Source organism: Zootoca vivipara, chromosome 5 (genome assembly GCF_965207765.1).
Source record: "Zootoca vivipara chromosome 5, rZooViv2.hap1.1, whole genome shotgun sequence".
In the NCBI taxonomy this organism is placed as follows: Eukaryota; Metazoa; Chordata; class Lepidosauria; order Squamata; family Lacertidae; genus Zootoca; species Zootoca vivipara.
The window spans coordinates 87893534-87908073 of NC_142588.1; the positions used below are offsets into that span (position 1 = coordinate 87893534).

The 14540-nt window shown below is 44.9% G+C and overlaps 1 long non-coding RNA gene across 1 annotated transcript in view; it reads right to left on the bottom strand.

Moving 5' to 3' along the window:
* Positions 1-14540, bottom strand: part of LOC148685768 (uncharacterized) — a 77623-nt gene that overhangs the window by 38639 nt on the left and 24444 nt on the right. The window contains exon 2 of the long non-coding RNA XR_015950074.1: positions 8073-8122. This is a non-coding gene — a long non-coding RNA (uncharacterized LOC148685768). The remainder of the gene's footprint in view (positions 1-8072; positions 8123-14540) is intronic.

The window sequence follows — 14540 nt, forward strand, 5'->3', positions numbered from 1 at the left end:
CGGTCAGATTTAATAAAGTATCCTAGGAAAAAGTCTTAAAATGACACCCGCCCTATGAAGGGAAGACTAAATTTGCTTTCCGCAAATTTATGTTTGTCAGGAAGGGCTCCCAGCAGCTTTGTTTGCGGTCCTTGATGTGTGACCAGCAATAGGCTCCTGGCTGCCCTCCACCCCTGGCCTTATTCTGCCACTGCTCTGCCCACCCATATTGACACCGCAGGGGGAAGGGGGCTTTCAGAGGAGGCAGAATCAAAAGCGGAGGGAGGGAGGGGAAGGGTAGGGGGGTTGGAAGGCTGCTTTTCAGAGTCTGATGTGTGGGAATCAAATGAGAGGCCTAGCTCAAATCCGGTCGCCAGGCAACCGGAGTGATATGCCGAGGGAATATCATTAAAGTTGGAAACTAGGCAGACTCCCTGAATTAGTAAACCTGACCACAGTGAGGACAACAAGCTCCTGCAGAACTTCTCCGGAGCTAACCCCCCACCCCCATATCGACATGTAGATATGGAAAGAGGATTGGTGGGAGAGCAGCTGATTTGTAAAGCTTTTCATGCCCCCCCAAAAGACAATGCTTGTGTCCAGACACAGAGTTGGTGGTGAGATATGGTAACTGCCACAGTTGCAGCTGGCCCTCTGACAGAAGATTAATATCTTGCAGTTACCTAGCCGACCAGAACCTAGTGGGAACTATCCAGCGTTTCTCCTCCTGTGGATTGTGGGTAATGGCTTTACTGCAAGCTGGCCCAGCGGACGGTCCTGCTCCACCCCACCCCACCCCACCCCCGCTCTCCTAAAAGTGCAGCGAGCATCTGTGACTCGGGTGAGGTCATCTGGAGAGGGTGTCCGGCAACCACGGCTGGCAAAAGTTAGCATAACCTTTGCTGAACCCAAAGCACAGGCATTGTTTCCAAAAGGGTATGCGTGCAACGCGGAGGGCGAGAGGAGGCAGGGCCTTCTTCCCGTAAACACTGAAGAAAAACGCTCACAGCTATCATAGGGAGAGTAGGGGGAGAGTTCAAGTTCCGAAGGGGAGATACCTTGCCAAAAAAATTGCAGCAGAAAACGTGCAGGATTCACATTTGAAAGTGCCCCATTAGAATGTTGATGAACAATTTCTTTCTCAGATTTCAAGGCTGACTTTAAGTCACAGGTATATACCGGTATAATGTTTTCATTGCTTTGGGGAGAAAATAATGTCTAGGATAAGTTGTGCAAGATCACTGAAAGCAGAGATAGCATAAATCAAGCAGCTGAGCACATGGATATGTTTGACAGCAACACCTCATACATGGTGTGACGGGGTATACATTGATAGACAATTTGATTGCAGGGGCAATGTAATCCAAACCTTACTTCCCTAGGCACCAGCATGTTCCGTTTTTAAGCACACAAAACTTCATCAATATATCTAATATAATTATTTTATTTCCAAAGCAGATTTGAGATTGCTTTTGCTCACCCAAGTACTGGAAGTATACTGTAAGAAGCAAAGATACCCAATGTTGAAGCAATTATTCTTCAACATCAACTTCATTGGACTGGTCATTTTGTGCAGATACCTGATGAAGCAACTACTCTATTCCGAACTTAAAAATGGAAAGCGTAATGTTGGTGGTCAACAAAAGAGGTTTAAAGACTGTCTCAAGGCAAATCTTAAAAAATGTAGTATAAACACTGACAACTGGAAAACACTGGCCTGCAAGCGCTCCAGTTGGAGAACAGCCTTTACCAAAGGTGTCATGGGCTTTGAAGACACTCGAACTCAGGACGCAAGGGAGAAATGTGCTAAGAGGAAGGCACGCTTGGCAAATCCATACCGTGATCAACTCCCGCCCAGAAACCAATGTCCCCACTGTGGAAGGACGTGTGGGTCCAGAATTGCCCTCCACAGTCACTTACGGACTCATTGTTAAAACCATGTTTAAGGAAGACAATCTTATTCGGCTACTTGCCAAAGAAGAAGAAGAAGACTTGGGCCCCCTTAAAACTTTCAGCATGCCCCTTTTGAAAGGCTTTTCTGTGTGGGAAATTGCATGTTAATTGCGCACTTTGCAATGTTAATTTCCCTTTGCTGTGCATTTCTTATGCACATCTCTGTTGGGTGACTTACAGCAGCTAAATAGATAAGCAATGTGATTCTCACAAATGACTTCTTCTTTGGCGATCACTCTCGTAGCTGAGTAAGATTGTCTTCCATGAACACGGTCTTAACAGTGAGTCTGTGACTATGGAGGCCAATTCTGGATCCACACGTCCTTCCACAGTGGGGACATAATGTAGGTTTTTGGGTTGGAGTTGATAATGGTGAGGGTTTGCCAAACGTGCCTTCCTCTTAGCACATTTCTCCCTTTTGTCCTGAGTTCGAACATCTTCAAAGCCCATGACAACTTTGGAAAAGGCTGTTCTCCAATTGGAACGATCGCAGGCCAGTGTTTCCCAGTTGCCAACATTGATGCTGAAATCCAGCATCGCTTGAGCTTGGCGAGTGCAGCTTTCTCCTGATTGAAGGGCAGAGTGTTTGAGGACCGACTGGTCATGTTGTTCGGATGCCTGATTATTGTCTTCCAAAGCAACTACTCTATTCCAAGCTAAAATGCTGGTTGTCAACAATAGAAGTTTAAAGACTCTCTCAAGGCAAATCACAAATGACAACCTGCAGGCAGGCTAGTGCTCTTTCCTCTCTGGAAATACTGTCTGGTTAGGAAATTCAACCTGCTTGAAATAGCACTTGGAGAAGTGAAAAAGGATCTTGTATTCACCTCTGCTGGTTTTTAAAAAATTGAAATGATAAAAGTAGCAGCACTTCTTTATGACAAGGTCAGAGGTTCTCTTGGGTTGCCACTCAGGGCTTTAGGGATCACATGTTAGTATGAGAAATAGCATAGGAAGTGGGGAAGAGCTGCTATTTAGTGTGGGGCAGGTGGATGGGTGCCTGCCAGCAGCATTACTTCCCATGCACAGATTGCATGCTCTCTGCACATCACAGGTAGGTTCTGTGTTGGTGCAGGTGTCAAATGGCTTGCAGAGAAACCAGGTTCACAGAAGGCACCCCCCAAAGCCCCTCATGTGTCCTCAGCTTTACTACCACAAGTAGTCTGCTATTGTAGAATCCCCTCTAAACATTCACATGGAAAAGGGAAGGAAACATCCAGCTCTGAGCTCTGGCACCAAGTGGGAGGATTTCAATGCAGCCCTATGGCCATTGTTCCACCAGTGCAAGCATTTCAGCTCTCCCCACCCCACCCCACCCCTATGCACTGTTCTCTTAACCCCTACAAGCCAGTGGGAAGGAGATAGGGGGCATGTGGTAGGAGGGGGAAAGCCTTGTTGCCCTAGCAGAGGTCCTTGCAATAGTGGGGTTCCTCTGGCCAACACATAAAACAGTTACAAGTATAGAACAAGAAAGGTATAAAAACACTTAGGAACAGTTCCATATATAAAACCCCTTAAAACAGCTCCATATGTTGTTAGACTACGACTCCCATCATCCATGACTTAAGGCCAAACAAACACCCGGAGGGTCACAGGTTAGTTCCAAGCTAGAGTGTCTGTTTTACTTTGTGGGGGAACATGCCATGGTTTTTGGAGTCCGGGTGTTATCAATACAGTGAAATTTCTGAATGGCTGGATTAGTACAATGAGCTATACATGGGACTACCCTTGGGGTTGGTCTGGAGGCTGCAGCTGGTGCTGAAAATAGTGGCAAGGCTGCTTTTGGGGGGGGGGAACTACTGCCAGTATCTAAGAGCTTGCTTGCAGATTTTGAACTAGCTGCCAATCTGATGCCAGGTCAGGTTCAAAGAGTTGCTGCTATCTGTATGTAACATACAAGGCCTTATGCAGGTAAGGACCAAGTTACTTGAGATACTGCCTTATACCTTCTATACCCAGTAGACCTCTGCAGTCTCCAGGACATTTTCTCCTGCAACTTCCAAAGATTGCAGAAACCTGCTTCGCAGTGACTTGGAGCAGGGTTTTTAGTGTAGTACTTTCTGCACTGCCCATTTACACATTACAGTGGTACCTCACAAAATGAATGCCTTGCGCAACAAAATACTCGCTAAACGAAAGCGTCTTGCGATGTTTTTGGTGACTTGCAAGACGAAGTTCTCAATGGCCGCGCTTCGCAAGACAAAGTTTTTTGGCGGTTTTTTTTTTTTTTGCCACGAAATTATCGCTAGACGAAGCGACTCGCGGCACGAATTAATTTCGTCTTGCGAGGCACCACTGTACTTTATTTATTTGTAAAAATATCCATATACCACTATACATAAGAACACCATAGCAATTTACAACAGTTATAGGTAAAACCATACAATAAAAACTGTATGAAAAATCTTATAATCAGGTATCAGCTAACTACAACTAATCCAGAATGCGGCAACTAGACTGGTGACTGGGAGTGGCCGCCGAGACCATATAACACCGGTCCTGAAAGACCTACATTGGCTCCCAGTACGTTTCCGAGCACAATTCGAAGTGTTGGTGCTGACCTTTAAAGCCCTAAACAGCCTCGGCCCAGTATATCTGAAGGAGCATCTCCACCCCATTGTTCTGCCCAGACACTGAGGTCCAGCTCCGAGAACCTTCTGGTGGTTCCCTCACTGTGAGAAGCAAAGTTACAGGGAACCAGGCAGAGGGCCTTCTCAGTAGTGGCACCCGCCCTGTGGAACGCCCTCCCATCAGATGTCAAGGAAATAAACAACTATCTGTCAAACCAATGGTGGGGGTGTGTGTGAGGTGGGGGGATGCTTTGTCTTACTAACATGTACATATGTGTAAACCTTTCTTTCTGTCATTTTGTAGAGATAAAAACTTCAATAAAACACACACACACACAACTACCTGACTTTTAGAAGACATCTGAGGTTTAGGGAGGTTTTTAATGTTTGTTGTCTTATTGTGCTTTTAATTGTGTTGGGAACCGCCCAGAGTGGCTGGGAAAACCCAGCCAGAAGGGCAGGCTATTAATAATAATAATAATAATAATAATAATAATAATAATAGCAACAACTACTACTACTATCAGAGAGGCCCGTTTAAAATCCAATGCATTCATACTGCAGATGTAGAAAATGAAAAAAAGCAATGAAAGAGACAGGAACCTATTGGGGGTGGTGCCAAGACTATTAAATCCTCTCCCAGAAGATATCTGCCAGACTCCTTCTTTGCCAGTCTGTTGACTTACAATGTATGATCTGTTGTTTTAAACTTTTTAATGTGATTTTTTGGATTTTCTAGTTTTCTGCTGCTGCTTATTGATATTTTGGTCATTGCTACTTGATTGTTATTGTTATTGTTTTGTTTGTTTCTTTACTAGGTTTCTATTTTTGCCTTAACAATATTTATTTTCCTGTTTTTACAGAATGCTTCTTTGTTTTAACAGAAGAGGAGGATATAAATATTTAAAGTACTAGCAGCCTTGTACCTTGCATTGCTTGGGAATCCTAAGAAACCCAAAAATCATAGAATCCTAGAAGGAATCCTGAAGGTCATTCAGGAATCTCAACCAGCAAACAAACAGTGGTTAAAATCAGTGCAGTTTTGAAAGGTCTAGTCCAGGCATAGGCAAACTCAGCCCTCCAGATGTTTTGAGACTACAATTGCCATCATCCCTGACCACTGGTCCTGTTAGCTAGGGATCATGGGAGTTGCAGTCCCAAAACATCTGGAGGGCCGAGTTTGCCTATGCCTGGCTAGTCCACCATCTTGAATAAAAATGGTGTCCAATTCTATCCAAACTTGGACATAAACCTGCTCAAGAACCGGCACCAAAAAATTGTGCCTGGACTTTTACTTCTTGAAATATGGCAACCCTATGCATAGTGAACCCTATGCATAGCCAATGGCTGGTGTGTGTGTTTCAGTAGATATACAGCACTAGATGGGCCAGTGGTCTGTATTGGGATAAGGCAGTTCTTGCTGCTCCTATGTTCCAGATCACACGTTGATCTGGAAGTCATCAGCTAAGAACCTTATGTCCCTGCTGAGTCACAGCACTTTCAGCACCCACATTCCCCACAAGCTGAGAGCCCCGATAAACAAGCAGGACAAGGCATGAAGGCAATGGCCTTCGCCTCCTGTTGTTTCCCAGCAAGTGGGATTTGGAGGCATGCTGCTTCTAATGTCTACCAAGCCATTGTGACAAACAGAGACTGGCAAAGCCATCCTCCAGGAAGCGCTACGTCTCAAGGGGGATTTGCGTGGATAAAATGGGATAACACTGGACCAAAGTGTTGGATTGATTTAGACGAAGATATTTTATTTATTTATTATCCTTCCTCTTCTTACTTGTGTAAGAATGCAAATACTTATTTCAGCAGAATAACTCCACCAACAGTGGGCAGCTTATCTCTAGAAGCTTTTAGAGATGAGGTTGCTAACCCTCTAGAACAATTATGATATCCAAGAATGCTTAGGCAGCGTTGGACCACTTTTCTCCCTTCTACGGTTTCCCTCTTAACAAAAATAAATAAATCACTCTCAGACTGTTTAAGTAAACAAGAAAAATATAAAGTTTACTCACATCAGAAGGATTGCCAGGATTCAACAGCTACAGGGATGAAAATCAGGCAGGCAATAATCCTTAAAAGTTACAAAAGTCCAAAGTCCATAGTTCAAAATGGAGTGTGCCCTTTGGAGGAGAGCTCCATGACAACCTAACTCATTGCAGGTAAGAATAAGAGTGTGCTGGGACAAAAGAAGATTAAGTTTTCTATTGTTCCCTCTCCTGCCACAAAAGTTTAGAGGATATGACATCACTGTCCCCTGTTTGTGACTCTCTAGGAATGCTTCATTTGTGATTTGGTTACAGATTCCCCCGCACAAAGATCCTGCGTTGAGCAGCAAGGTATAAATGTGATATGTCAGTAAATAACACCACGCACCTGATGAAGGTGGTTCTCACACACAAAACCTTATTCCACAATGATAGCACCAAGGTGAAGCCCTTTCAAGATCTGTTGGCTTCGATGGGTCTCCAGCTGAAGCCATTCAGACTTAAAAGTACCTGACATTGGTTGGTTTTGTAGCCATCAGCTCCAGAGCAAAGAACGCAGGATGTGTTGAGATCTTTGTTTCTCATCTTCACAGCCCTTTGGAATCCAGTCAAGGTGTCAACATCCCTCCTTGTCTTGCTGCGCCTCAACTTAATGCAGTACTTCAAATAAGTCCTCTCTACATGAGTGGTAAAAACTGTCCCTGAATTCCACAGTGTCGGATGATGGCGGTGGAGTAGTGCAATGTTATTATTTGTTGTATAGTAACGTGCTACTCATTTTCCTTCTACATCTTTTAAGATCTTTTTCTCCTGGCATGGGAAAGATACCATATTTCTAAAGTTTAAAGTAACCAGGATTCACACACCTCAGCCTTCTTTCACAATAATTCCTCTACACAACCTTGTCTTGGCACTGGGTTTTCCTGTAAGCCAATGTGGTGTAGTGGTTAGACTGTTGGACTAGGACATGGTAGTCTTGGGTTCAAATCCCCACTCAGCCAGGAAGCTCCCTGAGTGACCTTGGGCCAGTCATATCTTTACATCAATTTGCAAACGAACAAACAAAATTTAAATTTAAGTCTTCATGAACATTTATCAGCCTCCTTGGCTAATATGCACACTTTTGCAAAGCAGTTTCCCCTGAGATATGGCATTTTAAAAAATGATATTTTCACTAATGTATTTTATTCTAGTGTGTGCATTTTTGTACACATTGCTTGACCGCAGAACTGCACTGCAAAATTCAAAGTGCAAATTTTGAAGAATGGTTGGGTTTTGCTTTGCACATTGTTTCAGAAAGCGTGGTCCAGAGTGTGGTCTGAAGCAGCTTCATTCCAGGTACCATTGGGGGTGGGAGCTGACATCCCTCTTAATGTCCCCAAATGATGCTGCACCAGGGCATTGTGGGAAAAACAACACAGCAGCTTTCAAGAGCAGTTCTTCATGTCTGCTCTATGACTGCTATAGAGAGCCAGGGGAGCGGGATAGGGGAAAGGAAAAGAGAAGAAAATACCCAATGATGGACGTGAGAACCAAAATGAAACAAAATGCAGTTTAAGAAAATGTGAATCACCTGCCAGCAATGCCATGCTCCTTTCTTCATGGAACAAACTGGTCCAGTCTCTGTGCAAAAGAATAAATGGAGACAAACTTGACATCAGAAAACTCAGCATTCCAAAACCATTAAGGGAACATCACAAATTCAGTCTGATGCTAACTTGAAAGTTCTTTTTCTGCATTAGATGAATTCAGAGGGAATGTCAAGCATAAACTATTTGAACTGGAACTACAAGTTTGATATTTTGTTTTGGGGTTTTGAATAGAGGCAACAGTTTCATGTCACACGGCATTAATAAATTAATAAAGGTTTTTGACATATTCATGCAAGGTATAACTATCAGAGGTCGCAGTTTTATCCTGCATAACCCTGTATGACAGTTGTGATTCCCCATGGAAGGACCACAGGAATTCAGACCACTGGTTCACCTAGTTCAGTATTGTCTACACTGACCGACAGCAGTTCTCCAGAGCTCCAGACACAGGTCTTTCCTAGCACTTCCTAGAGATGATCGGGGTTGGACCTGGGGCCCTCTGCCTGCAAAGCTGACATTCTACCACTGAGATGCAGCACTTCCCCAAGAGTTCTCTTTATCTCATTTATATCCCAAACTTCCTCCAAAGCAATGGGTCCATCTTCACAAACCATCCACTGAGATAAAGGTAAAGGCCCCCCTGACCATCAGGTCCAGTCATGTCCGACTCTGGGGTTGCGGCACTCATCTCGCTCTATAGGCCGAGGGAGTTGGCATTTGTCCGCAGACAGCTTCCGGGTCATATGGCCAGCATGACAAACCTGCTTCTGGCGAACCAGAGCAGCGCACAGAAACGCCATTTACCTTCCCGCTGTAGCAGTCCCTATTTATCTACTTGCACTTTGATGTGAGTGCAAGACAGGAGTGCCTGGCGTGCTATGGTCCATGGGGTCACGAAGAGTTGGACACGACTAAACGACTAAACAACAACAACAACTTTGATGTGATTTCGAACTGCTAGGTGGGCAGGAGCTGGGACCGAGCAACGGGAGCTCATCCCGTCGCAGGGATTCGAACCGCCGACCTTCTGATCAGCAAGCCCTAGACCAGGGGTCCCCAGACTATGGCCCGGGGGCCGGATGCGGCCCAATTAGCCTGCCAATCCGGCCCGCGACGACCCTCGCCGCCCGCCCCCGCCGCCCGCTCTTACGGCTGGCAGCGCGGCACCGCTCTTCCGGGTTGGGAAAAAAGCACCGAAAATCCTTTCTGCGCATGCGTATGGGCCTCTCCCGACCCGGAAGAAGTCATTTCTGGTGCACTTCCGGGTCGGGGGGAGGCCCACGCGCATGCGCACAACGGATTTTCGGCGCTTTTTCCACCCGGGAAGCGCGCCGCCTCGCCAGTAAGCGCCTGTGCGCATGCGCACGGGCGCGCACTCCCCCGCCCGCCGGCCCGCACAGGCGCGCGCTCCCCCGTCCTCCGGCCCGCCACGCGATCGGCGCGGTGGGAACTGGCCCAAACGCCGGTAAGTCTGGGGACCCCTGCCCTAGACTCTGTGGTTTAACCCACAGCACCACCTGGGTCCCTGTACCCACTGAGATTTGTTGTTGTTGTTTAGTCGTTTAGTCGTGTCCGACTCTTCGTGACCCCATGGACCATAGCATGCCAGGCACTCCTGTCTTCCACTGCCTCCCGTAGTTTGGTCAAACTCATGTTCGTAGCTTCGAGAACACTGTCCAACCATCTTGTCCTCTGTCGTCCCCTTCTCCTAGTGCCCTCAATCTTTCCCAACATCAGGGTCTTTTCCAAGGATTCTTCTCTTCTCATGAGGTGGCCAAAGTATTGGAGCCTCAGCTTCACGATCTGTCCTTCCAGGGAGCACTCAGGGCTGATTTCCTTAAGAATGGATAGGTTTGATCTTCTTGCAGTCCATGGGACTCTCAAGAGTCTCCTCCAGCACCATAATTCAAAAGCATCAATTCTTCGGCGATCAGCCTTCTTTATGGTCCAGCTCTCACTTCCATACATCGCTACTGGGAAAACCATAGCTTTAACTATACGGACCTTTGTCGGCAAGGTGATGTCTCTGCTTTTTAAGATGCTGTCTAGGTTTGTCATTGCTTTTCTCCCAAGAAGCAGGCGTCTTTTAATTTCGTGACTGCTGTCACCATCTGCAGTGATCAAGGAGCCCAAGAAAGTAAAATCTCTCACTGCCTCCATTTCTTCCCCTTCTATTTGCCAGGAGGTGATGGGACCAGTGGCCATGATCTTGGTTTTTTTGATGTTGAGCTTCAGACCATATTTTGCGCTCTCCACTGAGATAGGTTAGGGCAAAAGATTCTGACTTGTATTGGGGGGCTTTTGAACACAGACCTTCCCTGCTCAAGTCCCAGCACAGATCACCAACCTCTCAGTCTGCCATTTAAACGGCAGGCTGAGAGGTATCCCTTGTCAAAATAGGATCTATGTATGCTCTCAGGACGTCGACTGCATGAGGAATATTTTATTGCATTGCGGACAATATGATGAAGCTATTGGCAAATCGGCCGGGTCAATCTGAAGGCTACTACAGTATACCAAATGTCTTCTGGACAACTAGTCCAATGATATCACAGTGGGCGTGGCAAAGTTTCTTTCAGTAGTCATACGAATCAAAGATCAACATACCCATGACTAAACAAATAACGCTTTGGTCTCCCTTCCCGGGGGGGGGGGGTTGTCTGTATGAATCTGTATTTTATTCTGAATCCATGTTATGGACCGCAATAAAGATTAAAATAGAAATAATCAGCCTTCTTCAACCTTCTGAGTCTTGAGATGTTGTTGGACTACAACTCCCATCATCCCTGACTGCAGTCCAAGCTAGCTGGGGATGATGGGAGTTGTAGTCCAACAACATCTGATTGCAGCAACGTTGCACTATGCTGCATGGATCTATTGTGATCCCATGTTACAGCTTCTCTAAAGAGATTAATTTCCACCAGAATCCTCTTCTTCTTCTTTGTGTGCCGGGGGGCAAAAGAGGCTTTGAACAAAATATTGTTGCAGTCCGGAGTCTGCAGAGGGATCAGAATCCAAGAGCTTTGGATCGTAGTTTGCCAAAGCCCTGAACTTGGCTGCTTAATATTGTGAGCCATTACTCAAAGTCCCACGATGCCAACGTGATTAAATTTGTTTCTGAAACCAGTGTGTGCAAGTTAAACAACCAGGTCAGTCTTGTCCTTTGTCCTTTGTACAAGTTGGTGATGAAGTGGTAGTGCCCTCTGGTGGCACAAATCTCGCCTAACTTCCCGCAAAGCTGTTTTGCAAACATAATTCCCTCTTTACAAAGCTCACATTAGGGGCAAACCTTCATCATCATCATATCTGAATTGGGGTGGTGGTGGAATCTTCCAAAGTCCAACATATGTTCTTCTTTCTCAGTTTTTCTTTCTTTCAACCCAAGTAGTCGTAACATTGTCCTTGGTTAAGTATTTTGGAAAGCTGGGAATCTTTGCTTACTGCTGTTATGTAAAAGTTAATTCCAGGGTTCTCCTGTCGAATAGATAGACCTTGTTAGATCATTACAATACCCTTTTCTGGTAGGTTAAGAGCTGGTAGGTTAAGAGAAATTATCTCACTTTTGTTCAGTTGATCAGACTCAGTCAAGAGAGAGACAGAACACCACCCACATCCCTCAGATCTAACTTGTGAAACCTTCTCAACGCAGAGCTTGACTGCAAGTCCTGAAAGATTTGTTCCCTGCCTGCAGACCTTTTCTCACCTGGCTTGGGAGAGAGGGGCCCTGACTGACTCCAACTACAACAGCCGAGACCATACCTGCCAAGTTCCGGCCTGAGAAATAAGGGACTGGACCGGAAGTAGAAGACCGGAAGTAGCGCTGCCGCCATTTTGGAACTGGGCGGAGCATGCTCAGAAGTGACTTTTGATGCTACTCTGCCCTGTTCCAAAATGGCTGCTGCACCAGAAGTCGCGCTGCAGCCATTTTGGAACTGGGCAAAGCAGCATCAAAAGTCGCTTCTGAGCATGCTCCGCCCAGTTCCAAAATGGCCACCACGCCAGAATAAACCGGGAAAAAACAAAAAAAATCCATTTTTTCGGCTGGGGGCAGCTGGAAAAATGGGGGTTTCCCGGGGAAAACGGGAGACTTGGCAGCTATGGCCGAGACTGCTGAGCAGACTCTTGGGACAGCGGGGGATTGCTGGGGGGTTTGTTGCTGGGTTTTTTTCTACCTGTATTTTATATTGTTCGGTTTTATTGTTCGGTATGGTTGTCTCTTCGTAATATTTTATTTACTGTTCATGACTACTTTTGTTATGTTGCAGTTATGCTTTTTTTCATGTTGTAAGCTGCCTTGAGCGTGGTTTGAACTGTGGAAGGGTGGCATACAAATAAAATTATTTATGTATATATGAACGAAAGAATTAAATTTAGTTCAGAAAAGGTTTCTAGCCTTCAATATTGCAACAACAGTAATGAATGTATACAATTCCCTATAGCCCATAAGTATACAAACCACAATGCAACTCAGAGCTGAGTTATGTTGAAACCCTGTTGATCTCAGTGCCTCATGTGTTTTTATATGATGATGATGATGATGATAATAATAATAATAATAATAATAATAATAATAATAATAATAATAAAATTTCATTTATACCCCACCCTGAACTCAGTAGGACTTACTTGTGAATCAGAGTTCAGAACACTGGTCAGGAGAAGGAGAAGGAGAAGGAGAAGGAGAAGGAGAAGGAGAAGGAGAAGGAGAAGAAGAAGAAGAAGAAGAAGAAGAAGAAGAAGAAGAAGAAGAAGAAGAAGAAGAAATTATACCCTACTCATCTGACTGGGCTGCCCAACATCAACATTGGCCTTGGTGAAGATTTGACGTTTTCTCCCCCCCAAACAGTTTTTGATCTGGGCTTCCACTGAAATGAGGCTGCATTTTAAGTATTTTAATCCTGTTTTTAAGTTGTATTTTAATCAATTGTTTTTACACCTGACGTTAGCTGCCCTGAGCTCGGTCTTAGCATGCCATCTATAGATATGTATTTATTATTTGTTATTTATTAGATTTATTAGTCCTTTATCTTTCCCAGGGCAACCCAAAGTGAATTACAGTCGTACCTCTGTTTACGTAACCTTCTGGTTACGTAAACTTAGGGATGCGCATGCGGCAAACCTGGAAGTATTTTACCGGGTTTCGCCACGAGCACATGCGCAGAAGTGCTCTGAACATGCAAAGAAGCGGCCCTCAGGTTGTGGAAACCTCGGCACCTGACCGGACCTCCGGAATGGATCCCATCCGCAACCAGAGGTACCACTGTACATTATTATATTCTCTCCCCCCCCCTCTCACACACACAGATGTTAAACAAAGATGTGTATCGGCATCAGATAATGTATTTCCTTTTATCTACAATAGCTATTGTACTATCTTATACTATCTTATTGGGCTATCTTATATTTATAATATAAAAAATAAACTTTGAACTGGATACATCTGACAAGGTTTGCAAATTTAGTTTAAAGCTGAGCTTTTAGAAGCACTAGTTGGAAAACTGATGCCAAGAAAAGCACACCAGCAGTCATAAAGACATACAATGAAGCAGGGTTTAAAGTTACAGATATAGTTCATGTATATTATACCACAAATTTCTCCTGAGCAATAAAACCCATTAAAATTAATGGCTTCACCATGCTATGTTCGTCTGCAGCTCCCAGTAATATCTATGGACATGAAACTTCCTCATGAGTAGTGCACCTAATAATGAAAGAAAATTATCTTTAAAACTAGCATTATGTAGTGGAAATTCAAATGTTGTGGCCAATGGATGAGATACAATGGTCTTCTTTCTTCTTCTTTGGCGATCACTCGTAGCCGAGTAAGAATGTCTGGTCTCAATGGTGTCTCCATAAGATACAATGGTAGTCCTACTCAGACCCATTGAAGTAAATTGACCTAAGTCGGCTCCAGTGGGTCTACTCTAACAGAAGAAGAAGAGGAGGATGAGGGGGGAGTTTGGACTTGATACCCCCTCTGTCACTCGCCTTAAGGAGTGTCAAAGCAGCTAACAATCTCCTTTCCCTTCCTCTCCCACAACAAACACTCTGTGAGGTGAGTGAGGCTGAGAGACTTCAGAGAAGTGTGACTAGCCCAAGGTCACCCAGCAGCTGCATGTGGAGGAGCGGGGAAGCGAACCCAGTTCACCAGATTACGAGTCCACCGCTCTTAACCACTACACCACATCAGCTCTTAAGAAATAATACTGACTCCGAAATTCTTTGGGGTGGTGACAAAGGGACCTTGGTTCCTAGCAGTTGGCTTCGATGATCCACTATTAGTCTCACCCGCTCAATCCACTCAGGTATGGAGTAAGTGAGCAAAAGAGATAAAAATAATAATTCCTACTCAGCCCCCCAAAGACAACCATCTAATCCCACATTGTGTAAATGAATGGGAGAGCAGCATGATGCAGTAGCCAATCAAGAGTTCTGAGCATGGGTAGAAC